The sequence below is a fragment of the Mobula birostris genome, chromosome 3 (assembly GCF_030028105.1).
Source record: "Mobula birostris isolate sMobBir1 chromosome 3, sMobBir1.hap1, whole genome shotgun sequence".
Classification (NCBI taxonomy): domain Eukaryota; kingdom Metazoa; phylum Chordata; class Chondrichthyes; order Myliobatiformes; family Myliobatidae; genus Mobula; species Mobula birostris.
In genome coordinates, this window is record NC_092372.1 from 222706923 (window position 1) to 222731428 (window position 24506).

The 24506-nt window shown below is 51.9% G+C and overlaps 1 protein-coding gene across 1 annotated transcript in view; it reads right to left on the bottom strand.

Annotated features, from left to right (window-relative positions):
- The window catches only part of vill (villin-like), a 143386-nt gene extending 126732 nt beyond the window's left edge, over positions 1-16654 (bottom strand). Inside the window, exon 1 of the mRNA XM_072254203.1 lies at positions 13413-16654. The gene's annotated coding sequence lies outside the window, so the exon portion shown is untranslated. The remainder of the gene's footprint in view (positions 1-13412) is intronic.
- Positions 16655-24506: the final 7852 nt, after the last annotated feature.

A 24506-nucleotide genomic window follows, 5' to 3' on the forward strand; every position in this document is an offset into this window, starting at 1 on the left:
GGGAGGGGTGTAGGGGATGGAGGGGGTTACGGAGACAGGGAGGGGTGTAGGGGATGGGGGGGGTTACAGAGACAGGGAGGTGTGTAGGGGATGGAGGGGTTACAGAGACAGGGAGGGGTGTAGGGGACGGAGGGGGTTACAGAGACAGGGAGGGGTGTAGGGGACGGAGGGGGTTACAGAGACAGGGAGGGGTGTAGGGGTTTGAGAGGTTACAGAGACAGGGAGGGGTGTAGAGGACGGAGGGGGTTACAGAGACAGGAAAGGGTGTAGGGGATGGAGGGGGTTACAGAGACAGGGAGGGGTGTAGGAGCTGGGGGGGGTTACAGTGACGGAGAGGGGTGTAGGGGATGGAGGGGGTTACAGAGACAGGGAGGGGTGTAGGGGATGGAGGGTGTTACAGAGACAGAGAGGGGTGTAGGGGATGGGGGGTTACAGAGACAGGGAAGGGTGTAGGGGTTTGAGGGGTTACACAGACAGGGAGGGGTGTAGTGGATGGAGGGTGTTACAGAGACAGGGAGGCGTGTAGGGGCTGGAGGGGGTTACAGAGACAGGGAGGGGTGTAGGGGTTTGAGGGGTTACAGAGACAGGGAGGGGTGTAGGGGATGGAGGGGGTTACGGAGACAGGGAGGGGTGTAGGGGATGGAGGGGGTTACAGAGACAGGGAGGGATGTAGGGACTGGAGGGGTTACAGAGACAGGAAGGGGTGTAGGGGATGGAGGGGGTTACGGAGACAGGGAGGGTGTAGGGGATGGAGGGGGTTACGGAGACAGGGAGGGATGTAGGGACTGGAGGGGTTACAGAGACAGGAAGGGGTGTAGGGGATGGAGGGGGTTACGGAGACAGGGAGGGTGTAGGGGATGGAGGGGGTTACAGAGACAGGGAGGGGTGTAGGGGTTTGAGGGGTTACAGAGACAGGGAGGAGTGTAGTGGATGGAGGGGGTTACAGAGCCAGGGAGGGGTATAGGGGATGGAGGGGTTACGGAGACAGGGAGGGGTGTAGGGGACGGAGGGTGTTACAGAGACAGGGAGGGGTAGGGGATGTAGGGGGTTACAGAGACAGGGAGGGTTGTAGGAGACGGAGAGAGTTACAGAGACAGGAAGGGGTGTAGGGGATGGAGGGGGTTACAGAGACAGGGAGGGGTGTAGGAGCTGGGGGGGTTACAGAGACAGGGAGGGGTGTAGGGGATGGAGGGGTTACAGAGACAGGGAGGGGTGTAGGGGATGGAGGGGTTACAGAGACAGGGAGGGGTGTAGGGGACGGAGGGTGTTACAGAGACAGGGAGGGGTGTAGGGGATGTAGGGGGTTACAGAGACAGGGAGGAGTGTAGGGGATTGAGGGGGTTACAGTGACAGGGAGGGGTGTAGGGGAGGAGGGGGTTACAGAGACAGGGAGGGGTGTAGGGGACGGAGGGGGTTACAGAGACAGGGAGGGGTGTAGGGGACGGAGGGGTTACAGAGACAGGGAGGGGTGTAGTGGATGGAGGGGGTTACAGAGCCAGGGAGAGGTGTAGGGGATGGAGGGGTTACAGAGACAGGGAGGGGTGTAGGGGATGGAGGGGGTTACAGAGACAGGGTGGGGTGTAGGGGACAAGGGTGGTTACAGAGACAGGGAGGGGTGTAGGGGATGGAGGGAGTTACAGAGACAGGAAGGGGTGTAGGGGATGGAGGGGGTTACAGAGACAGGGTGGGGTGTAGGGGACAAGGGTGGTTACAGAGACAGGGAGGGGTGTAGGGGATGGAGGGAGTTACAGAGACAGGGAGGGGTGTAGGGACCGGAGGGTGTTACAGAGACAGGGAGGGGTGTAGGGGATGGAGGGGGTTACAGAGACAGGAAGGAGTGTAGGGGATGGAGGGGGTTACAGAGACAGGAAGGGGTGTAGGGGATGGAGGGGGTTACAGAGACAGGGAGGGGTGTAGGGGATTGAGGGGGTTACAGAGACTGAGAGGGGTGTAAGGGCCGGAGGGGGTTACAGAGTCAGGGAGGGGTGTAGGGGATGGAGGGGGTTACAGAGACAGGGAGGGGTGTAGGGGATGGAGGGGGTTACAGAGACAGGGAGGGGTGTAGGGGATTGAGGGGGTTACAGAGACAGGGAGGGGTGTAGGGGCTGGAGGGGTTACAGAGACAGGGAGCGGTGTAGGGGATGGAGGGGGTTACGGAGACAGGGAGGGGTGTAGGGGACGGAGGGGTTACAGAGACAGGGAGGGGTGTAGGGGACAGAGGGGGTTACAGAGACAGGGAGGGGTGTAGTGGATGGAGGGGGTTACAGAGCCAGGGAGAGGTGTAGGGGATGGAGGGGTTACAGAGACAGGGAGCGGTGTAGGGGATGGAGGGGGTTACGGAGACAGGGAGGGGTGTAGGGGATGGTGGGGGTTACAGAGACAGGGAGGGGTGTAGGGGATAAAGGGGGTTACAGAACAGGGAGGGGTGTAGGGGTTTGAGGGGTTACAAAGACAGGGAGGGGTGTAGGGGACGGAGTGAGTTACAGAGACAGGGAAGGGTGTAGGGGCCGGAGGGGGTTACAGAGACAGGGAGGGGTGTTGGGGACGGAGGAGGTTACAGAGACAGGGAGGGGTGTATGGGATGGAGGGTGTTACAGAGACAGGGAGGGGTGTAGGGGCTGGAGGGGGTTACAGAGACAGGGAGGGGTGTAGGGGCTGGAGGGGGTTACAGAGACAGGGAGGGGTGTAGGGGTTTGAGGGGTTACAGAGACAGGGAGGCGTGTAGGGGATGGAGGCGGTTACAGAGACAGGGAGGGGTGGGGGGGAAGGAGAGAGTTACAGAGACAGGGAGAGTTGTAGGGGACGGAGGGGGTTACAGAGACAGGGAGGGGTGTAGGGGTTTGAGGAGTTACAGAGACAGGGAGGGGTGTAGGGGATGGAGGGAGTTACAGAGACAGGAAGGGGTGTAGGGGATGGAGGGGGTTACAGAGACAGGGAGGGGTGTAGGAGCTGGGGGGGTTATAGAGACAGGGAGGGGCGTAGGGGATGGAGGGGTTACAGAGACAGGGAGGGGTGTAGGGGATGGAGGGGGTTACAGAGACAGGGTGGGATGTAGGGACTGGAGGGGTTACAGAGACAGGAAGGGGTGTAGGGGATGGAGGGGGTTACGGAGACAGGGAGGGGTGTAGGGGATGGAGGGGGTTACGGAGACAGGGAGGGGTGTAGGGGATGGAGGGGGTTACAGAGACAGGGTGGGATGTAGGGACTGGAGGGGTTACAGAGACAGGAAGGGGTGTAGGGGATGGAGGGGGTTACGGAGATAGGAAGGGTGTAGGGGATGGAGGGGGTTACGGAGACAGGGAGGGGTGTAGGGGATGGAGAATGTTACAGAGACAGGGAGGGTGTAGGGGACGGAGGGTGTTACAGAGACAGGGAAGGGTGTAGGGGATGGTGGGGGTTACAGAGACAGGGAGGGGTGTAGGGGATATAGAGGATTACAGAACAGGGCGGGGTGTAGGGGTTTGAGGCGTTACAGAGACAGGGAGGGGTGTAGGGGACGGAGTGAGTTACAGAGACAGGGAAGGGTGTAGGGGATGGTGGGTGTTACAGAGACAGGGAGGGGTGTAGGGGCTGGAGGGGGTTACAGAGACAGGGAGGGGTGTAGGGGCTGGAGGGGGTTACAGAGACAGGGAGGGGTGTAGGGGTTTGAGGAGTTACAGAGACAGGGAGGGGTGTAGGGGATGGAGGGAGTTACAGAGACAGGAAGGGGTGTAGGGGATGGAGGGGGTTACAGAGACAGGAAGGGGTGTAGGGGATGGAGGGGGTTACAGAGACAGGGAGGGGTGTAGCAGCTGGGGGGGTTATAGAGACAGGGAGGGGCGTAGGGGATGGAGGGGTTACAGAGACAGGGAGGGGTGTAGGGGATGGAGGGGGTTACAGAGACATGGAGGGGTGTAGGGGATGGTGGGGGTTACAGAGACAGGGAGGGGTGTTGGGGACGGAGGAGGTTACAGAGTCAGGGAGGGGTGTATGGGATGGAGAGTGTTACAGAGACAGGGAGGGGTGTAGGGGCTGGAGGGGGTTACAGAGACAGGGAGGGGTGTAGGGGCTGGAGGGGGTTACAGAGACAGGGAGGGGTGTAGGGGTTTGAGGGGTTACAGAGACAGGGAGGCGTGTAGGGGATGGAGGGGGTTACAGAGACAGGGAGGGTGTAGGGGATGGAGGGGGTTACGGAGACAGGGAGGGGTGTAGGGGATGGAGAATGTTACAGAGACAGGGAGGGTGTAGGGGACGGAGGGTGTTACAGAGACAGGGAAGGGTGTAGGGGATGGTGGGGGTTACAGAGACAGGGAGGGGTGTAGGGGATATAGAGGATTACAGAACAGGGCGGGGTGTAGGGGTTTGAGGCGTTACAGAGACAGGGAGGGGTGTAGGGGACGGAGTGAGTTACAGAGACAGGGAAGGGTGTAGGGGATGGTGGGGGTTACAGAGACAGGGAGGGGTGTTGGGGACGGAGGAGGTTACAGAGACAGGGAGGGGTGTATGGGATGGAGGGTGTTACAGAGACAGGGAGGGGTGTAGGGGCTGGAGGGGGTTACAGAGACAGGGAGGGGTGTAGGGGCTGGAGGGGGTTACAGAGACAGGGAGGGGTGTAGGGGTTTGAGGAGTTACAGAGACAGGGAGGGGTGTAGGGGATGGAGGGAGTTACAGAGACAGGAAGGGGTGTAGGGGATGGAGGGGGTTACAGAGACAGGAAGGGGTGTAGGGGATGGAGGGGGTTACAGAGACAGGGAGGGGTGTAGCAGCTGGGGGGGTTATAGAGACAGGGAGGGGCGTAGGGGATGGAGGGGTTACAGAGACAGGGAGGGGTGTAGGGGATGGAGTGGGTTACAGAGACATGGAGGGGTGTAGGGGATGGTGGGGGTTACAGAGACAGGGAGGGGTGTTGGGGACGGAGGAGGTTACAGAGTCAGGGAGGGGTGTATGGGATGGAGGGTGTTACAGAGACAGGGAGGGGTGTAGGGGCTGGAGGGGGTTACAGAGACAGGGAGGGGTGTAGGGGCTGGAGGGGGTTACAGAGACAGGGAGGGGTGTAGGGGTTTGAGGGGTTACAGAGACAGGGAGGCGTGTAGGGGATGGAGGCGGTTACAGAGACAGGGAGGGGTGTAGGGGAAGGAGAGAGTTACAGAGACAGGAAGGGGTGTAGGGGATGGAGGGGGTTACAGAGACAGGGAGCGGTGTAGGAGCTGGGGGGGTTATAGAGACAGGGAGGGGCGTAGGGGATGGAGGGGTTATAGAGACAGGGAGGGGCGTAGGGGATGGAGGGGTTACAGAGACAGGGAGGGGTGTAGGGGATGGAGGGGGTTACAGAGACATGGAGGGGTGTAGGGGATGGTGGGGGTTACAGAGACAGGGAGGGGTGTAGGGGATATAGAGGATTACAGAACAGGGCGGGGTGTAGGGGTTTGAGGCGTTACAGAGACAGGAAGGGGTGTAGGGGGTTACAGAGACAGGGAGGGGTGTAGGGGACGGAGGAGGTTACAGTGACAGGGAGGGGTGTAGTGGATGGAGGGGGTTACAGAGACAGGGAGGGGTGTAGGGGATGGACGGGGTTACAGAGACATGGAGGGGTGTAGGGGATGGTGGGGGTTACAGAGACAGGGAGGGGTGTTGGGGACGGAGGGGGTTACAGAGACAGGGAGAGGTGTAGGGGATGGAGGGGTTACAGAGACAGGGAGGGGTGTATGGGATGGAGGGTGTTACAGAGACAGGGAGGGGTGTAGGGGCTGGAGGGGGTTACAGAGACAGGGAGGGGTGTAGGGGCTGGAGGGGGTTACAGAGACAGGGAGGGGTGTAGGGGTTTGAGGGGTTACAGAGACAGGGAGGCGTGTAGGGGATGGAGGGGGTTACAGAGACAGGGAAGGGGTGTAGGGGATGGAGGGGGTTACAGAGACAGGGAGGGGTGTAGGGGATGGAGGGGGTTACAGAGACAGGGAGGGGTGTAGGGGATGGAGGGGGTTACAGAGACAGGGAGGGGTGTAGGAGCTGGGGGGGTTATAGAGACAGGGAGGGGCGTAGGGGATGGAGGGGTTATAGAGACAGGGAGGGGCGTAGGGGATGGAGGGGTTACAGAGACAGGGAGGGGTGTAGGGGATGGAGGGGGTTACAGAGACATGGAGGGGTGTAGGGGATGGTGGGGGTTACAGAGACAGGGAGGGGTGTTGGGGACGGAGGAGGTTACAGAGACAGGAAGGGGTGTAGGGGGTTACAGAGACAGGGAGGGGTGTAGGGGACGGAGGGGGTTACAGAGACATGGAGGGGTGTAGGGGATGGTGGGGGTTACAGAGACAGGGAGGGGTGTTGGGGACGGAGGAGGTTACAGAGTCAGGGAGGGGTGTATGGGATGGAGGGTGTTGCAGAGACAGGGAGGGGTGTAGGGGCTGGAGGGGGTTACAGAGACAGGGAGGGGTGTAGGGGCTGGAGGGGGTTACAGAGACAGGGAGGGGTGTAGGGGTTTGAGGGGTTACAGAGACAGGGAGGCGTGTAGGGGATGGAGGCGGTTACAGAGACAGGGAGGGGTGTAGGGGAAGGAGAGAGTTACAGAGACAGGAAGGGGTGTAGGGGATGGAGGGGGTTACAGAGACAGGGAGCGGTGTAGGAGCTGGGGGGGTTATAGAGACAGGGAGGGGCGTAGGGGATGGAGGGGTTATAGAGACAGGGAGGGGCGTAGGGGATGGAGGGGTTACAGAGACAGGGAGGGGTGTAGGGGATGGAGGGGGTTACAGAGACATGGAGGGGTGTAGGGGATGGTGGGGGTTACAGAGACAGGGAGGGGTGTAGGGGATATAGAGGATTACAGAACAGGGCGGGGTGTAGGGGTTTGAGGCGTTACAGAGACAGGAAGGGGTGTAGGGGGTTACAGAGACAGGGAGGGGTGTAGGGGACGGAGGAGGTTACAGTGACAGGGAGGGGTGTAGTGGATGGAGGGGGTTACAGAGACAGGGAGGGGTGTAGGGGATGGACGGGGTTACAGAGACATGGAGGGGTGTAGGGGATGGTGGGGGTTACAGAGACAGGGAGGGGTGTTGGGGACGGAGGGGGTTACAGAGACAGGGAGAGGTGTAGGGGATGGAGGGGTTACAGAGACAGGGAGGGGTGTATGGGATGGAGGGTGTTACAGAGACAGGGAGGGGTGTAGGGGCTGGAGGGGGTTACAGAGACAGGGAGGGGTGTAGGGGCTGGAGGGGGTTACAGAGACAGGGAGGGGTGTAGGGGTTTGAGGGGTTACAGAGACAGGGAGGCGTGTAGGGGATGGAGGGGGTTACAGAGACAGGGAAGGGGTGTAGGGGATGGAGGGGGTTACAGAGACAGGGAGGGGTGTAGGGGATGGAGGGGGTTACAGAGACAGGGAGGGGTGTAGGGGATGGAGGGGGTTACAGAGACAGGGAGGGGTGTAGGAGCTGGGGGGGTTATAGAGACAGGGAGGGGCGTAGGGGATGGAGGGGTTATAGAGACAGGGAGGGGCGTAGGGGATGGAGGGGTTACAGAGACAGGGAGGGGTGTAGGGGATGGAGGGGGTTACAGAGACATGGAGGGGTGTAGGGGATGGTGGGGGTTACAGAGACAGGGAGGGGTGTTGGGGACGGAGGAGGTTACAGAGACAGGAAGGGGTGTAGGGGGTTACAGAGACAGGGAGGGGTGTAGGGGACGGAGGGGGTTACAGAGACAGGGAGGGGTGTAGTGGATGGAGGGGGTTACAGAGACAGGGAGGGGTGTAGGGGATGGACGGGGTTACAGAGACAGGGAGGGGTGTAGGGGATGGAGGGGGTTACAGAGACAGGGAGGGGTGTATGGGATGGAGGGTGTTACAGAGACAGGGAGGGGTGTAGGGGCTGGAGGGGGTTAGAGAGACAGGGAAGGGTGTAGGGGCTGGAGGGGCTTACAGAGACATGGAGGGGTGTAGGTGTTGGAGGGGTTACAGAGACCGGGAGGGGTGTAAGGGATGGAGGGGTTACAGAGACAGGGAGGGGTGTAGGGGATTGGGGGGGTTACAGAGACAGGGAGGGGTGTAGGGGATAGAGGTGGTTACAGAGACAGGGAGGGGTGTAGGGGAAGGAGGGGGTTACAGAGACAGGGAGGGGTGTAGGGGATGGAGGGGTTACAGAGACAGGGAGGGGTGTAGGGGAAGGAGGGGGTTACAGAGACAGGGAGGGGTGTAGGGGATGGAGGGGGTTACAGAGACAGGAAGGGGTGTAGGGGATGGACGGGGTTACAGAGACAGGGATGGGTGTAGGGGATGGAGGGGGTTACAGAGACAGGGAGGGGTGTAGGGGACAGAGGGGATTACAAAGACAGGGAGGGCTGTTGGAGCTGGAAAGGGTTACTGAGACAGGAAGGGGTGTAAGGATTGAAGGGGGGTTACGGAGACAGGGAGGGTGTAGGGGCTGGACTGGGTTACATGGGGAGGGGTGTACGGTAGGAGGTGCTTGCAGAGGGAGGTGGGAGTAGAGACCAGAGTGAGGTACAGAGATTGGGACAGATGTAGGGCACAGAGAGGATTGCAGACAGAGGGAGGTATGTCACAGCTGGGGGGGGGAATTTGTGGAGGGAGGGGTCTGCTGGATCTCTGAAGAACTACCATGCGTCAACATGCTAATGTAATCATGAAGAAGGCACATCAGCAACTATATAGTCCATAAGGAAAGTCACCAAAGAGCAAATTTCTGTAGGTGTATGGTGGAGGGCATTCTGACTGGCTGCATCAGTGTCTGGTGTGGAGGCTTCAATGCACAACTGTGGACCCAACCATTCCATCACCGGCACAGCCCTCTCCATCATCCACAGCATTTTCAAAAGGCAATGCCTCAGGAAGACAACATCCATCATTAAGGATCTTTAGCACCCAGGATGTGCCTTCTTCTCATCGCTACCACAGCTTCTTCCCCTCCACCATCAGAATTCTGAAGTCTCACTATTTTGTACTTCTTGCACTGTCTATTTATCATCTGCCTAAATGCAACATAGAGTGATTTTTCTACACATCATCATCATCGTTATCAGGTGCTGCGTCCAGTTTGAGCTTTCACTGCCATGGCCCACACATAGAAGTTGGACAAAATTGGAAAGGGTGAAAGCAGGACTGAAAGTATTGTATTGGAATGTGTACAGTATATGGAATAACGTAGATGAATTTGTAGCACTTGTTTGAGCTTTGACTGCCATGGCCCACACACTCCTGTTTCGGGTCAAGTGGATCAAATCATTGGTATTCATTTCCAGTTCTCTGGCTGCTGTCTCCATCATCATTTGTCGCTGTCTTCCTCTTGCTTTCTTCCCTTCAATCTTTCCCATAATTACCGTGCATTCTAACTCCTCTTTCCTAATCACATGTCCAATGAAGTTACATTGCCTTTTCATGATCACACACATTATTTCTCTTTTTGTGTTTGCTCTGTTCATGACATCCTCATTAAATATTCGTTTCGTCCATGATATTCTTTGCATCCTCCTCAAAAACCACATCTCTGCTGCTTCAATTCATTTCCTCATGTTACTAGATATTGTCCAACATTCTGATCCATATAACATAACTGGATAAATGTAACATTTCAGTGCTCTGAGGTGGGTTGTCATGCCTAGTTTAGTGTTGATCAGTATACTCTTCATTCTCATAAAGGTGTCTTTTGCCATCCCTATTCTTCTTTTGATGTCCAAGTCGCACCTGCCATCTGATGTCACCCAGCTTCCTAAGTCGCAAAAATTCTGTACTTGTTTTTTGTCTTCCCCGTTTATTTTCAGCCTGCAGATAGGATTCTCCTTCTTTGTGGATATCACCATACATTCTGCCTTTTTGCAATTGATAGATAGACCCATTTTTGCACTTTCTTCAACAACTATATCAATTAAGTTTTGTAGTTCTTCCTCCGTACTTGCAATTAATACAGTGTCATCTGCATATCTGAAACTATTGATGTTTTCACCACCAACTTTGATTCCCAAGATGGCTCTTATTTTTTGTAATATTGTTTCACTGTACACATTAAATAAATCCGGGGAGAAAACACACCCTTGTCTAACGCCTCTCTTGATTTTTGTAAACTGACTCACTTCTCCATCTATTCTTACAGCGGCAGTTTGTTCCCAGTACAGATTTCTGATTAGGCGGAGGTCTTTCGAATCTAGATCTAGAGTTTCCTGTAATATTTCAAATAACTTATTGTGCTTCACTTTATCAAATGCTTTTGTGATACATTTTGTGAGTTTGACCATGGTTTTCTTAGCAGGCGGGAGGAGAGAGAGCAGCACGCCGCACGTGCGCAGCCCTCCAGTGAAAAATGATATCGTATCCGTTAAATAGGGGCCATGGACAACTCTGATTTGATGGAAATGGACGTGAAAGCACAGAGGAACATCTGGAGAAATTTTTGAAACACTCATTCGCTGCTGTCGTTACTGCGCAGTCGGGAATCTTCTGGAGGGAAGGCCTCAAAATCCCCGGCTTTGCCTGCTGTTGGCGACCGAGATTGAGGTCGAATCATTCGGAGAGAGATGGTGCTCAGTACTCGGTGTCGGAGAGCTGAATCGGAGGCTCGAAGTTTTCGGATGACTCAGAGTCGGACTGGGGTCGGGCATGGCAGGGAGAGTTTTTCTTCCTTCTCCCGTCTGCGTGAGATGTGGGACATTTGAGAAACTTTGAAATTTTTACTGTGCTCATGGACTTCTTCATCAAGTTATGGTATTGTTGCACTGTGGTAACTATATGTTATAATTATGTGGTTTTGTTAGTTTTTTCAGTCTTGGTCTGTTTTTGTGATATCACACCGGAGGAAATATTGTATCATTTCTTAATGCATGCATTACTAAATGACAATAAAGAGGACTGTGTGTCTTCATAATCTAATCTAATCTATTCTAAATAGATTCTAGGAAACGGTGGTTTGCTATTGCTTTCCGTTGGGCGAACTAAAGAAATTGCCATTTCTCTTCCCAAGTGTTCATCCGCCTGTACTATAGCCGTTGACATTTGAGGTCCTAGCTCATCTGCCTTCTCCATCATAAGTTCAGTTACTGAACCTGCCGGATCTGCCGTTGCCCTTCGCTCGTATCCTGAGCAGGAACCCTTGCAGGTGCTACCGTTCCGGGTCAGAGCGGCCCTGGGAGCAATGAATGACTAAGGGGTAACTCCACTTTCCCCAAAGCTCTGAAAGTCCCCAATCAGAACCTCATCACCGGTTGCAGTTTAAAGTCATACCCAGGACTTTTTTCTACACAATGCCACAAAACAACAAATTTCATGACATACTATACACGTCAGAGATAACAAAACTTGATTCTGACTCCACTGCTTTGCCCTCACCATTGCATTTACTGTACCATGTATCCTGTTTAATCTGTGAGCTGCATTCGGGTGGGGAATTTCATTCTCCCAGCGGTATATAGAGTTATGGATAGTGTGGAGGGTTGTAGGTTGCAACGGGGCATTGACAGGCCGTGGAGCTGGGCTGAGGAAGTCCAACCTGGAAAAGTGTGAGGTGATTCACTGTGGAGGGTCAAACTGGACGGCAGAGTACAGAGTTAATGGCAGCATTCTCAGCAGTGTGGAGAAACCGAGTGATCTTGGGGTCCATGTCCATTGATGCCTCAAAGCTGCCACGAAGGTTGATTGGGTTGTTAAGAAGCCATATGGTGGGGGGAACATCGACTCAGACCATAAGAGGCCTGCGTTGGGCATGTTCATGCCTTACAAGGCGCAGATTGGAAGTCCGTGTGGGGCACCACTCCTCGCACAGACTGGAGCAATGTGTGATTAAGTGCCTTGCTCAAGGGCACAAACACGCTGCCACAGCTGAGGCTCAAACTAGCAACCTTCAGATCACTAGACGAGCGCCTTAACCACTTGCCCACGTGCGTTGGCCTTCATTAGTTGGGGGACTGAGCTCAAGAGCTGTGAGGTTATGTTGCAGCTCTCTAAAACTCTGATTAGACCTCACTGAGAATATTGTGTTCAGTTCTGATTGCCTCATTATAGGAAGGATGTGGAAGTGTTAGAGAGGATGCAGAGGAGATTTACCAGTACGCTGCCCGACCTCATAGAGTTGTGCAACAGTCCCTTCAGCCCATCATCCATACTAACCCATCATATAGCCTGCTGAATTTCAACATTTTCTGTTAAGGAACAAATATTTTTTGTGTAGGCAGTTTCCAATTGAACCTTTGGCTCATAACATCTATGCAAATTGATAATGTTTAAATGGGAAGTTATTAGTATCTATTTAGTGCACATTTTGTTGGAATTGAGTCGTGTTTAATAATTACAGCTACTTGCATCAGTAAATAACACTAATTAGTAACATTACCCATTTATAAACCTGAAACAGTGGCACATGAAGCAAAAGGAACCCACAGGTATTCACAGCCTGGTACAGTAATTGAAGGTAAGATTCAAGATTTAAGATCCAAGATTGTTGAATGTTATTTCCAGTACACAAGTGCAAAGGAGAATGAAATAATTATTACTCTGGGTCTGATGCAGCCCAAAGAAGCACAATAAGATAAAAATACAACGTTAAAATACAATAAATATAAATCTATTGGAGTACCGTGCTCAATTCTGGTTGCCTCACTACAGGAAGGATGTGGAAACCATAGGAAGGGTGCAGAGGAGATTTACAAGGATGTTGCCTGGATTGGGGAGCATGCCTTATGAGAATAGGTTGAGTGAACTTGGCCTTTTCTCCTTGAGGTGACAGAGGATGAGAGGTGACCTGATGGAGGTGTACAAGATAATGAGAGGCATTGATCGTGTGGATAGTCAGAGGCTTTTTCCCGGGGCTGAAATGGCTAGCATGAAAGGGCACAGTTTTAAGGTGCTGGGGAGTAGGTACAGAGGAGACGTCAGGGGTAAGTTTTTTTAACGCAGAGAGTGGTGAGTGTATGGAATGGGCTGCCGGCAACAGTGGTGGAGGCAGATACGATAGGGTCTTTTAAGAGACTCCTGGATAGGTACATGGAGCTTAGAAAAATAGAGGGCTATGGGTAACCCTAGGTAATTTCTAAGGTAAGGACATGTTCAGCACAACTTTGTGGGCTGAAGGGCCTGTATTTTGCTGTAAGTTTTCTATGTTATATATAACCGTTTTTGAGTCTAGTGGTCCTGACATGGATGCTACGTAGCCCCCTCCCTGATGGGAGTGGGACAAACAGTCCATAAGCAGGTTGGGTGGGATCCTTCATGATATTACTGGCCCTTTCTGTATACACAGTGCCTATAAAAATATTCATTCCCCTCCCCCCCCAACCGGATGTTTTCATGTTTTATTGTTTTACATTGTCGCAGTGGATTTAATTTGGTCTTTTTGATACTAATCAACAGAAAAGACTCTTTCATGTCAAAGTGAAAACAGATCTCTACAAAGTGATCTAAATTAATTACAAACATAAAACACAAAATAATTAATTGCATAATTACTCACCCCTTTCAAGTCAGTATTTAGTAGATGCACCTTTGGCAGCAATTACAGCCTTGAATCTGTGAGGATAGGTCTCTATCAGTTTTGCACATCTGGACACTGCAGTTCTTCCCCATTCTTTACAAAACTGCTCATGCTCAGACAGATTGCATGGGGATCGTGAGTGAACAGCCCTTTTCAAATCCAGCCACAAATTCTCAATTGGATTGAGGTCTGGACTCCGACTTGTCCACTTCAGGACATTAACTTTGTTGCTTTTAAGCCATTCCTGTGTAGCTCTGGCTTTATGCTTAGGGTCATTGTTTTGCTGGAAAATAAATCTTCTCCCAAATTGCAGTTCTCTTGCAGACTGCATCAGGTTTTCCTCCAGGGTTTTCCTGTATTTTGCTGCATTCACTTTACCCTGTACATCCACAAGCCTTCCAGGGCCTGCTGCAGTGAAGCATCCCCACAGCATGATGCAGCTACTACCATGCTTCACGGTAGGGATGGTGTGTTTTCAATTATGTGTGATGGTTGGTTTATGTCAAACATAGCATTTATTCGGATAGCCAAAAAGCTCAATTTTGGTTTCATCAGACCATAGAACTTTCTTCCAGATGACTTCAGAGTCTCCCACCTGCCTTCTGGCAAACTCGAGCTGCGATTTCATGCCAGTTTTTTTTCAAATGTGGCTTTCTCTTTGCCATAAACCTGCTACTGAAGTGCCCAGGCAACAGTTGTTGTATGCGCAGTCTCTCCCATCTCAGCCACTGAATCTTGTAACTCCTCCAGAGTTTTCATAGAGCTTTTGACGGCCTCCCTCACTAGTCTCCTTCTTGCAGTCACTCAGTTTTTGAGGACAGCCTGCTCTAGGCAAATATACAGCCATATTCTTTCCATTTCTTGATGATTGAAAAATGTACAGGAAGGCATATTCAGTGACTTGGAAATTTCCTTGCATCTTTCTCCTGACTTGCGATTTTCAATAACCTTCTCGCGGAGTTGCTTGGAGTGTTCTTTTGTCTCATGGTGCAGTTTTTGCCAGGATCTCTCTGGCTATCCATCCCCATAGGACAGGGGTCCCCAACCTTTTTTGCGCTGCGGACCGATTTAATATTGACAATATTCTTGCGGACCGGCCGACCGGCGGGGGGGGGAGTGGGGTAGGGGTGCCAACGGACAAGAGTAGCAGTCAGATAAGGGGTTTACCTAAAAGACTACAATGACCATGAAGCCTTGCGCGGGCACCAGTGCGCATGCGTGCACCTGTCGATTTTTTTTCCCACAAATAGTTTTTGGCGATTCTGTTCGGGGTGGGGTTAATCTCGACCGGAATATAGGTGATAAGTGGCTAATACACTCAATTTCGTTTCTAAAAGGGTTTATCTAACGAATTTAATATTAAGCACACAGCGCATATTTTCCTCGCATGAATAGTGCGATGTCAATTATCAGGGGAGCTTGAAGTAAACGTTGAACGAACTTCCAGTAGAAGTGGTAGAGGCAGGTTCGATATTATCATTTAAAGAAAAATTGGATAGATATACGGACAGGAAAGAACTGGAGGGTTATGGGCTGAGTGCAGGTCGGTGGGACCAGGTGAGAGTAGCGTTCGGCACGAACTAGAAGGGCAGAGGTGGGCTGTTTCCGTGCTGTAATTGTTATATGGTTATATAACTTATATAAGTAAGGGGTGTATGGGGTGTCAGGGAGGGGTAGCACCTCTGGTGGGGGAACATGTCGCATCCTTTTCAGGGCGGTTAGTCCACCTTTGGTCCCCACCTGGCACTCAGCTCTCACCTGTGGCTCCCTGTAGCTGTTTGCATGAGACAGTGGCCACACCCCGGGCAACGGCTTCGACAAGCCGGCTAAACCAGGTGAGGGTAGCCGACGGGTCTCAAACCCTCGGTGAGATAGGGAGTTGTCTATCCCAGCATGTGAAGACAGACTCCGGCGGATTGAGCGGACGAGACCAATAGAAGGTCCAGCGGTCAAGAAGGCGGTCTCTGCAAGCGTCGTGGAACGTGTAGAGCAGGACAAGACACAGATGACGTCCTGGTCATCCACTGCACCTAGTCCCATCTCCAGCTGTCTCAACTCTGTCTTGCCACTGGATCCAGATGGGAATTGGGAAGAGAGAGTGAGGCTGACGCTGCACAACTCTCCCTCACCTAAATCCAAATCACGCGCTAGTCTCGACACCATCATAATGGTGTCGAGGTCCTCATCGACTTCAACGATGGACGAACAACCATATAAGTCAATAGCATCATAACATTTTAAGTAACGTTTGGATATTAAACACGCAGCACATATTTTCCCCGTATGAACATATAAAATCATTGCAACACACCAATATCGCTGCACCAGTAGGAGTCCTGGGCTTGTTTTCCTGCAACAACACGGTCCTATAGAGAGGTGATGGGAGACAGCGATACTCGAAGGGGGTTCCTTATGTCCAGTCTATTCTGCAATTTAGTTTCCATTGCATTCATTGCAGAGATATGTTGAAAATGGAAGCAACGTTTTCAGTGCTTTCCTGGCTATCTCAGGATATTTAGCCTTGACTTTGATCCAGAATGCCGGCAGAGATGTTATGTCAAACATACTTTTCAGCCCGCCGTCATTTGCAAGCTCGAGGTGTTGATCTCCTTCCCGTGCTGACATGGATGACACGCGGGTAATGACCTCGTGTGCGTTCAAGCTCAACAGTGTGTGACAGAGAATGAGGAAAGGTGCAGCTGACCCATATCGCCAAATCATATCGTTTCCTCGCGGCCCAGTAGCATATGCTTTGCGGCCCGGTGGTTGGGGACCGCTGCCATAGGATGATGATGGTTCCTTTCAGTCAGTTAGTGGGGTGGTACCCCACTCCTCAGAAAAGAACAGTGTGTGCCTGAGTGGATTTCAGCTGAGTAGGGAGTTGCACAGGTCCAGACCCACCCTCTCGACATCCCCTCCCAGATCCAGCGGCATGGTGGGGTCCAAGACGGCCGGGGGAAGTTCTGTTGCAGTGAATGGCCAGACCAAGCCTCGATGCAAGGGGTGCCCTTTCCGCGCTTCACGGCATGTGCTTGCTAGATGGCCGTTGACCCTACGAGAGGGTTCATCCGCCCTTTGACAGGTCTTGTTTTTCATCCTGCAGGGTGTCTGGTCACCCTCCTCACCAGGCAAGCCTGGTGGGGGAGCCGGTTTAGTCGCCGACCACCCGACCATGTGACAGGTAGTACTGGGTTACATGGTACCAGTAGCACTCAGACGAGTGACCTGACCGGATACTGACTCACCAGTAGTTGGACCGTCCAGATACAGGTGTATTGTTACTACAACCAATTGAAACACCTTGACTGCACACTGGTCTCCAAAAACAAATCTCCATTTAACTGGTTATGTGACTTCTGAAACTAACTGGCTGCATCACTGATGATTTGATGTGTCATATTAAAGGGGGCGAACACTTATGCAATTATCTTGTGTTTTATTTTTGTAATTAATATAGATTAATTTGTAGAGATCTGTTTTCACTTTGACATGGAAGAGTCTTTTTCTGTTGATCAGTGTCAAAAACATTGTGATTCAATGTTGTAAAACAATAAAACATGAAAACTTCTGTGGGGGGGGTGAATACATTTTATAGGCACTGTATGTCCTAGATGGTGAGTGGGCTGGTGCCAGTGATGCGTTGGGCAGTTTTGACTACCTGTGGTAGAGCCTTCCTGTCTGCCACAATGAAGTTTCCGCACCATCAGAGGTAATAGAGGTTATTTACCCTGTACCCAATCCCCCCTCACTACCCCATCAACTTTCTGCAAGTTCTACCACCCAGCCACAGCTACCAACCCGCACGGCCTTGGGAAGTGGGAGGAAAATGGAGCACCCAGGAATAACCCACATTGTTTCTATATTCTGTCCTTTGTCAAAACATTGGATGCAGCCAAGTAGACCACTGACTTTTCAGAATCAGAATCAGGTTTAATATCATTGGCACACGTTGTGAAATTTGTCGTTACATAGCAGCAGCACGTTGCAATACGTAACAATAAAAACTGTCAAGTACAGCAAGACAGACAAGAAACCCATCAAGTCCAGCTTCAGGCTCCTGTACCTCCTCCCTGATGGTAGCAATGTCCTGGCTGATGGGGAGTCCTTAAAGACAGATGTCACCTCTTTGAGGCATTGCCTTTCACAGATATCCTCGGTGCTGTGGAGGCTGGTGCCCGTGATGGAGCTGGGTGAGTTTGCAACTTTCTGCAGCTTTGTCCAATCCTGTGCAGTGGCCCCATGTCCATCACCCTGTGTTTATGGGTGAGTGAATGAGAGTGGACCATCGGCAGCTGACTCTGGAGTGGGCAGGCAGTTTAGGTTCAACCACACAGACATGGTCAGACTGGCACTCAGAGTATTGTGAGAAGTACTGGGCCCAAAATTGATTGAATGGAATCCTGAGAAAGTTCATGGGAGTTATCCTGGGAATGAAAGGGTGAATGTATGTGGAGTGTTTGATGGCTCTAGGTCTGTACTCAACCAGAGTTTAGAAGAATGGGGGTGGGGGGAACCTCATTGACACCTATCAAATATTGAAATGCCTGGTAGAGTAGATGTGGAGATACTGTTTCCTATAATAGTGGAGTCTAGGACCGGGGGGGGGGGGGCACAGCCTCAGAATACAAGGACATCCTTTTAGAATGGAGATAAGGAGAATTCATTGCCACAGACAGCTCTAACTTATTGGGTGTACTTAAAGCAGAGATAGATATGTTCTTGAGTAGTAAGGGTGTCAACAGTTACGGGGAGAAGACTGGAGGATGGGGTTGAAGGGGGTAATAAATCAACCATAATTGAATGGTGCAGACGATGCACCAGATGTCTTAATCCAGCTGCTATATCTTATAGTCTTACAGCACAGTGGTGCAGCTTTGATGCTGACTTCTGGCACTGCCTGTGTGGAGTTGGTACGTTCTCCCATTAACTGCTCTGGTGTCCTCCCACGTCCGAAATCGGATTGGAAGGCTAATTTGGTGCTGTATTCTGCCCCCAACATGTAGGTGAGTGTCAGAATTGTGGGGGAAGAGAATGGCATCAGTGAGGGATTAGTGTAGATGGGTGTTTGGGTATGTCACATCTGACATCAGTCTCTTCATTCCATGCTCCACCAGAGAACAAGATTACTGTGTGGATGAGATGCAGTGATGTCTTCAAATCCTCCTTGAAGTGGTGGGGGGGGGGGAGGGGGGAGGGAGGTGGCAACATCCCCGGTGCTTCCCCCACTGCACTAAAATGGATCTGTTCTAATTGTATTTTCTCTTGTAAAACTTCTGCACAATTTATGAAATAGAGAACAGTACAGCAGTGGACAGGTCATTCGGCCCACAATGTTGTGCTAATTTATACTAAATGACCTCCTCCTGTGTATATTCATGTGTCTATCTAAGTACAGTGTAAAGGCATCTGTTAGTCTTGCGAGACCATGGATCTGCGCTTGGAAAGTCTTCACTCTCCAGGGCACAGGTCTGGGCAAGGTTGTATGGAAGACTGGCAGTTGCCCATGCTGCAAGTCTCCCCTCTCCACGACACCAATGTTGTCCAAGGGAAGGATAAGGGCCAATACAGCTTGGCACCAGTGTCGTCGCAGAGCAATGTGTGATTAAGTGCCTTGCTCAAGGACACAACACGTTCCCACGGCTGGGGCTCGAACTCACGACCTTCAGTTCGCTAGTCCAGTGTCTTAACCACTTGGCCACATGCCCCTTAAACTCCACAATGTTACCTGCTTCCACTACTATCCCCGGTAACCCACTCTAAGTTCCTTCACCCAGCTAATTAGGTATTAGGTACCTGCTCATCAGTGAAAATATCTAGTCATCTAATCATGTGGCAGCAACTCAGTGCAGAAAAGCATGCAGATACAGTCAAGCAGTTCAGCTGTTGTTCAGAACAATCTTCAGAATGGGGAAGAAATATGATCTAAGTGACTTTGACCATGAAATGATGGCTGGTGCCAGATGTGGTGGTTTGAGTATTTCAGAAACTGCTGATCTCCTGGGATTTTTACACACTACAATCTCTAGAGTTTACAGAGAATGGTGCAAAAAAACATCCATTGAGCAGCAGTTCTATGGGAGAAAACACCCTGTTGATGAAAGAGGTCAGAGAGAATTCCATCTGGTTCAAACTGACCGGAAGACGGCCGTAACTCAAATAGCCATATATTACAATGGTGGCGTAAGGAAGAGCATCTCTGAATGCACAACATGAGAATGGGCTACAGTGTCAGAAGGCCCCTCATTCACTCAGTGACTCCTTTATTAGGTACAGAAGGGTCACTGAGTGTACCACTCTCTGTGTAAAAATATTGCCCTTGACTTTGCTTTACACTTCTAATCTTAAAGTGTGCCTCTGGTGTTTGACAATTCTACCCTGGAAAAAAGATTCTGCCTACCTTATCTGCGACTCTCATAATTTTATAAACTACTATCAGAGCTCCCTCAACCGCAGATGCTCGAGAAAACAACTCAGATTTGTCCAACCTCTCCTCTAATCCAAACAGCATCTAGGTAAACCCTTTCTGCACCTTTCCCCACATTCTTCCTAGTGCAGGCAACCAGAACAGTGTACAATATTCCAAGTGTGGTCCAGCTATGATTATGTATTTCTTGTGAATATCATACCTGCTATGTTGCTGCACCTCAAATACCCTCTGACAGCCAAGTCCAACTCCTGGCCTTCTCGTGTGGCTTAGCCTCTAAGCCCGGCAGAACTGTTTCTACTGACAGGAGAAGGGGTGAAGGCGGGTCCTGGTGCCTTAAAACCAGTGCTTCGGGTAGATGGAGCTCGTCAGCCTGGGAGGGCAGTCCATCTAAGAGAGAGAAATTCTCATTTCAAACCTCCATTGCCTTGCGGCCATACCCACTCATGGGAAAGTTTTCGGGAGTAAGCCCTGAGGACAAATCCAGAGCTCGAGTCTCTAACGCAGACCGACGTTGCCTTCAACCTCATTCTGGCAACTCCTGCGATGACACTGGTGCCAAGCTGTATTGGCCCTTGCCCTTCCCTTGGACAACACCGGTGTCGTGGAGAGGGGAGACTTGCTGCATGGGCAACTGCTGGTCTTCCATAAACCATGCCCAGGCCTGCGCCCTGGAGAGGACACTCCAGTGTCGCCTTACTGTGATGGCACAACATGGAAAGCAGCAGTCTACCAGTTATAAGCCCGCGCTCAATTGGCATAGAGCAAGGCACCAGGGGTTGCTTTCGATGGAGGGAGAGACCATCGCGTCTCACGGGACAGCTACTGCCCGCCTCAAGCTGGGCAGCCCCCAGCCAATTCGGTGCTGTCCCGCCACAGTCCGCCCGCTCCACTGGGTGCACGGGGCTTAGGGATACAAGTAGCCCGAACTGCGGACTGTAAACACTGCACCAAGCACAACAAGAAGACAAAGAAAGAAGCCATCACTCAGACTAGGATGCTGGAATATACGGACCATGACAACTGGTATATCAGATGACCTTTGGGAGATCAGCGACACACACAAGACAGCAGTGATTAACAATGAACTGTTGAGACTTCAAGTGGCCATCGCAACGCTCCAAGAGACATGTCTCGCAGAATTGGGAACTCTACGTGAAAGGGACTATACCTTCTTCTGGCAGGGGAAGGGCTCTGACGAGACCAGAGAGCATGGTGTCGGCTTTGCCATGAAGAACTTGCTGCTGAAGATGGTAGAGCCTAGTGAGAAAGGGACAGAGCGGATTTTCTCACTTCGACTCCACACATCCGACGGGCCTGTCAACCTTGTCAGTGTCCATGCCCCAACCCTCTACTCTACACAAGATGCAAAGGACGAGTTCTACGACCAGCTCTCGATGATGATACAGGAGATCTCAAGTCAGGAACAGTTGTTGCTACTTGGTGACTTCAACGCCAGAGTGGGTGCCGACCAGGACTCCTGGCCAAGCTGCCTGGGGCGAATTGTGTGTCACCAACACCTACTTCCGGACCAAAGCTCAGCGCAAAGTGTCTTGGCAGCATCCTCGCTCCAAACACTGGCACCAGCTAGACCTGATAATCACAAGACACCATCACCTGAGAAACGTGCTCATGACTCGCTCCTTTCAGAGTGCCAACTGCGACACGGATCACTCTCTGGTTTGCTGCAAGATCAGACTTCGGCCGAAGAAGATGCACTACTCCAAGCCTCCAGGCAAGCAGCGCATCGATGCCAGTAAGACACAACACCCAGACAAAGCTGCAGAGTTCATCAAGTCACTGGAGGATGCTCTCCTTGCAGACCCACCAGAAGGAGATGCTCAGCAGAGATGGGACTCTCTCAGGGACACTACCCACAGCACTGCCCTCAAGGCCTTCGGGAAGAAACAGGGCAAGACACAGGACTGGTTTGAAGTGAGCTCAAGTAAGCTCACTGCTGTCATCCAGGTAAAGCGTGTTGCACTACTAGAGCACAAATGCCACCCCACCCAGGCAACACTGCAAGTGCTAAGGACAGCAAGAAGCAAGGCCCAGGTAACAGCCAGACGCTGTGCAAATGACTACTGGCTACAACTATGCGAAAGCATTCAGTCATTATTTGACACAGGCAACATCCGTGGAGTGTACGAGAGGATCAAGAAAGCCATCGGGCCAACCCAGAGCAAGACAGCACCATTGAAAACCATAACAGGCGAGACCATCATGACAAAGGCAAGCAGATGGAGAGATGGGTGGAGCATTACTCTGAACTCTTCTCCAGAGAAAACAGCATCTCAGACAGCGCGCTAGACGCCGTGGAATGCCTGCCTGTCGTGGAGGAACTGAATGCATTGCTGACTGTGGAAGAGCTGAGTAAAGCCATCGACAGCCTGCCCACTGGGAAGGCACCAGGATTGGATGACATTCCACCAGAGGTCATCAAATGCGCAAAGGGCGTCCTGCTAAACCACCTGCACGAACTACTGTGCCAGTGCTGGAAGAGGGAGCAGTGCCGCAAGACATGAGAGACTGCAACACTGTCCCCCTATATAAGAACGAAGGGGACAGAAGCGACTGTAACAGCTACAGGGGAATCTCCTTGCTGAGCATCGTTGGGAAGGTCTTTGCCTGCGTGGTCCTGAACAGACTGCAGAAAATAGCCAAAAGGGTATATCCCGAGTCTCAGTGCGGTTTCAGTTCAGAACACTCCACAATCAACATGATCTTCTCCCTTCGACAGCTACAAGAGAAATGCAGAGAGCAAAGACAACCACTCTACATCGCTTTCATTGATCTTACGAAGGCCTTCGATCTTGTGAGCAGAGACGGCCTGTTCAAAATCCTCGCCAGAAATGGTTGTCCCCCGAGGCTCCTCAGGATAGTTCAGTCATTCCACACAGATGTGAAGGGCGTCGTTCAGTTCGACGGCTCTTCTTCGGAGGCCTTCAACATCCGCAGCGGTGTGAAGCAGGGCTGTGTGCTTGCCCCCACCCTGTTTGGCATCTTCTTCACAGTCATGCTGAAGCACGCCTTTGGAACATCAACTGATGGTGTCTACCTCCACACCAGATCAGACAGGAGGCTGTTCAGTCTGTCCCGGCTGAGAGCAAAAACCAAGGTTTGTGAAGTACTCATCAGGGACATGTTGTTTGCAGACGACGCGGCACTGGCGACACACACTGAAGAGCAACTGCAACGCCTCATGGACAGCTTCTCAAGAGCCCGCCAGGACTTCAGCTTGACCATCAGCCTGAAGAAAACCAACGTGTTGGGCCAAGGTGTTGAGCACCCCATTGCCATTACCAACAACAACTACGAGTTAGAGGTAGTTCACGAGTTTACATACCTTGGCTCCACCATCACGGACAGCCTTTCCCTAGACCCCGAGATCAACAGACGGATCGGACGAGCAGCCTCAACATTCGCCAGGCTGACAAAGAGAGTCTGGAGAACAGAAAGCTGACGATGCACAACAGGGTTGCAGTCTACAGGGCCTGCGTCCTCAGCACACTGCTTTACGGCAGCGAGACCTGGAGCCTCTACTCCAGACAAGAGCGGCGTCTCAACTCCTTCCACCTTCACAGCCTGAGACGCATCCTGGACATCACGTGGACTGACCAAGTCACCAACAATGAGGTCCTGGCCCGCGCCCAGATACCGAGCCTCTTCACCCTGCTCCAACAACGCCGTCTCCGCTGTCAGATGGGAGGATCCTGAAAGACCTGCTGAACGGGGAACTGGCCTCTTGCAAGAGAGCACAAGGGCGGCCCCATCTTCGTTTCAAAGATGTCTGCAAGAGAGACATGAAGTCACTGAACATGAACGTCGAGAGGTGGGAGGACATCGCAAACGATCGCTCTCACTGGAGGCTGGAACTACGCAGAGGTCTAAAAAGAGGAGAAGAGAAGCTGAGGCTTGCTGCTGAAGAAAAGCGCACTCGTCGGAAAAACGGCACTAACACAACACTGGAGGACAGTGCCTTCAAGTGCAGTCACTGCAGCCGAGACTGTCACTCCCATATGGGCCTCTACAGCCACAACAGACGCTGCTCTACCAACACAGACTGAAGCAAAACTTTCCAGGTGCAGATCCATGGTCTCGTGAGACTAACAGATGCCACAAAATGTTGTTGCAACTAAGTTTTGCATTGCACCAGTGCATACATGAATGTGAGAAAAATGGAAGGATATGGACATTATGTAAGCAGCAGGGATTAGATTAGTTGACCATTTGATTACTAATTTAATTGGTATAGCCCAACATTGTGAACTAAAGGGCCTGTTCCTACAGTGAGCATGGAGTTCATAAGGCACAATTTTGCAGGTTTATAAAACTCAAGTTTGGCAACATCTGGAGTATTGCATACAGTTCTGGTCACCCCATTATAGGAATAATGTCAAGGCTTTGGAGAGGGTGCAGAAGGAGTTTACCAGAACGGTGCCAGGATTAGAGGGCGTGTGCTGTAACGAGAGGTTGGACAAAGTTGGGTGTTTTCTCTGGTGTGTCGGAGGCTGAAGGGAGACCTGATTGAGCTTTATAAGATTGAGAGGCATAGACAGACAGGCAGTATTTGTTTCCCAGGGTTCAGATGTCGTACCAGAGGTCCTGCATTTAAGGTGAGAGAGGTTAAGTTCAAAGATGTGAGAGAC